This window comes from Carlito syrichta, unplaced genomic scaffold, assembly GCF_000164805.1.
Source record: "Carlito syrichta isolate Samal-C Ts95f unplaced genomic scaffold, Tarsius_syrichta-2.0.1 Scaffold302333, whole genome shotgun sequence".
Classification (NCBI taxonomy): domain Eukaryota; kingdom Metazoa; phylum Chordata; class Mammalia; order Primates; family Tarsiidae; genus Carlito; species Carlito syrichta.
Window position 1 is genome coordinate 173,470 of NW_007246429.1, and position 2,438 is coordinate 175,907.

Genomic DNA, 2,438 nt, shown 5'->3' on the forward strand with positions numbered 1-2,438 from the left:
TCCTCCTTCATTTTGAATATCTGCAGATAATTCTTTTTTTGTTGCCAGCTCATCCATAAATTTAAAATAATTTGAATTGTGAAAGTTATTATGGGGGATTTCCAGGTCATATTAATATACTACACATGTGGAGACTGTGAAGAAGGAGAAATCGAGCTCAGGAGGTGGTGGAAAGGCTGGGGGGAAACAACTGAACATGTGGAATCCCAATGCCGGGCAGCCCGGACCAACTCCATATCTCCCCAACATCGGGTACCCTGGAGGTTCCAATCCTGCCCATCCAACACCTGTCAATCCAGCCTTTTCTCCCAGCCCCTTTCCCTGTCCTCCAGGACCTCCCCAGGGGAATCCAGCTTTCCCCTCCAGGCGGGCCCCCTCATTCTGTGCCACAGTCAGGGTATCCAGGATGCCAACCTTCCGGTCCCTATCCTCCTCCATAGCCTCCGCCTGCCCCCGGTATGCCTCCTGTAAATCCCTAGCATGTTAAGACCAGGAATGGTAATGGACAAGAAGATGTGGAAGAAAATGAAGAAAGCTCATAAGGAGATGCACAAACACCATAAGCACGGCAAGCATTCCTCCTCCTCTTCCTCCTCCTCTTCCAGCAGTGACTCTGACTGAATACAAGGCCTGGACTCTTCCCTCAAGTCTTACCAGTTCTGCTCTCCCATCAAGCTTCAGATGCCATGTTGTTCTGGGGGAGATCAGCCCTTGCGTCTACCCACCTCCGCCCCTACATGAACCTCACTCTGCTGTTCAGCCCTGAGTGGCTAGGGAAAATGAGAAGAGGATTGCCATAGCTAGCAAAGGCCGTTGTGCTGCTTAGATAGACCTTATAGCCACTGAGTTTAGCAGGGGAGCTGTTTGTTGAAGCTGGTGGGTGAGACCTTTGGGGCCAAATGTGAAGACAAGCTTAAGCTCTGTAAAATGTGATTTTAAAAATTTCCTTTCATAATATTTACAGTTGGGGGTTTTATGGAAATCTAATTAAGAAGAAAAACCTGTACCTTTTTTGCAATATTGGCACAATTGGGTAATTAATGATAAATGCATCTCCTAGCAGGCCTTTTCTTGGTTGTGCTAACCATGAGGTTTCTGGGAAGTAAAGTTCATTTGGTTGATGAGCTTTGGTGTTGTTTTTGAACCTGAGCTCTACTCCTTAGCTCAATATATTCCCTCAAGTCTTGCTTTCCAACTCTCAAGCAAAATAAAGCTATTTCTCCCGGAAAAAAAAAAATACTACACATGTAACTTTAATTCCCCATTTTTTCTTTAACCAAACTATATACCCTCACCACTGAACCTGTTCTAGTCAATATTACCAACAACATCCATCTTGCAAATTCAGGAATCAGTTCTTAATAGTGGTATTAATCTTTCATCAGCATATAAACCATTGAGAACTCCCTCCTTGAAACTCTTTATTCCCTTGGTTGGCCACACTCTCGAGCTCTTTACTGGCCTCTCCCCAGTCTTCTCTGTGGACTCCTACCCCTTGTTGACGTTGAATGTTGAGTATTTCACTACCCAGTCTCTCATAACTCTACACTCACTTCCTAAGTCTTACGATCTAGCCTGATTATTTTATTTTTATTTATTTATTTGTTTTTGAGTTGGAGTCTCACTCTGTCACCCATGCTAGAGTGCAATGGAATACTCACGGCCACCGCAGCCTCAAACTGCTGACTCAGGCGATCCTTCTGCCCCAGCCTTCCAAGTAGCTGAAACTACAGGTGCATGTCACCACACCTGGCTAATTTTTTTATTTATTGTAGAGACAAGATCTCACCAAGTGACCCAGGCTGGTCTCAAACCCCTAGACTCAGGCAATCCTCTCACCTTGGCCTCCCAATGTGCTGGGATTACAGACTTGAGCCACTGCACTCGGCCTAGTCCGATGATTTTGAATGCCATATATATATGCTAATGACTCTCAAACTGAGAACTTTCTATAGGATTTCTAACTTCCCACCCCCGTCCCAGACTCATATATACAACTGCCTTCTCAACATCATTGTTGGAATGTCAGACTTAGTATGGCCCAAATCGAACTCTCAGTTTGGCAATTTGGTGCCAACAGTAGTAGCAAATAGAACAGAAAAGTCAATCACTATGGCATATCAAAAACTTCCTTAGGGGGTGGCAGGTAGGCCTTTGGCCTTTGGGTTATAGTGTCCCCAAATCTGACCAGTTCTCTACATGACCTCCAAACTTCAAGTATACCTTCATGAGCACCCTCCATCCCAAGATCTTTCTATTCTCCACTTTTGGAGACTAGATCTCTAGACTAGCCAGAGTGGAAGAGGAAAGTTGCCTAACTACTTGGGAAAAAGGGAGGAACTCCTAAAGCCTAATTTCAACAACTACTTTTCTCTTTATCTTTCTTTTCTTTCTTTCTTTTTTTGAGTTGGAGTCTCACTCTGTCGCCCAGACTGGAG

General features: G+C 44.5%; 1 pseudogene across 1 annotated transcript; it reads left to right on the forward strand.

Annotated features, from left to right (window-relative positions):
* The first annotated feature begins 147 nt into the window (after positions 1-147).
* Positions 148-621, forward strand: LOC110595493 (annotated as a pseudogene). Its single transcript, XR_002481877.1, has one exon. The product of XR_002481877.1 is annotated as a proline-rich protein 13 pseudogene (transcript).
* The last annotated feature ends 1,817 nt before the right edge of the window (positions 622-2,438 follow it).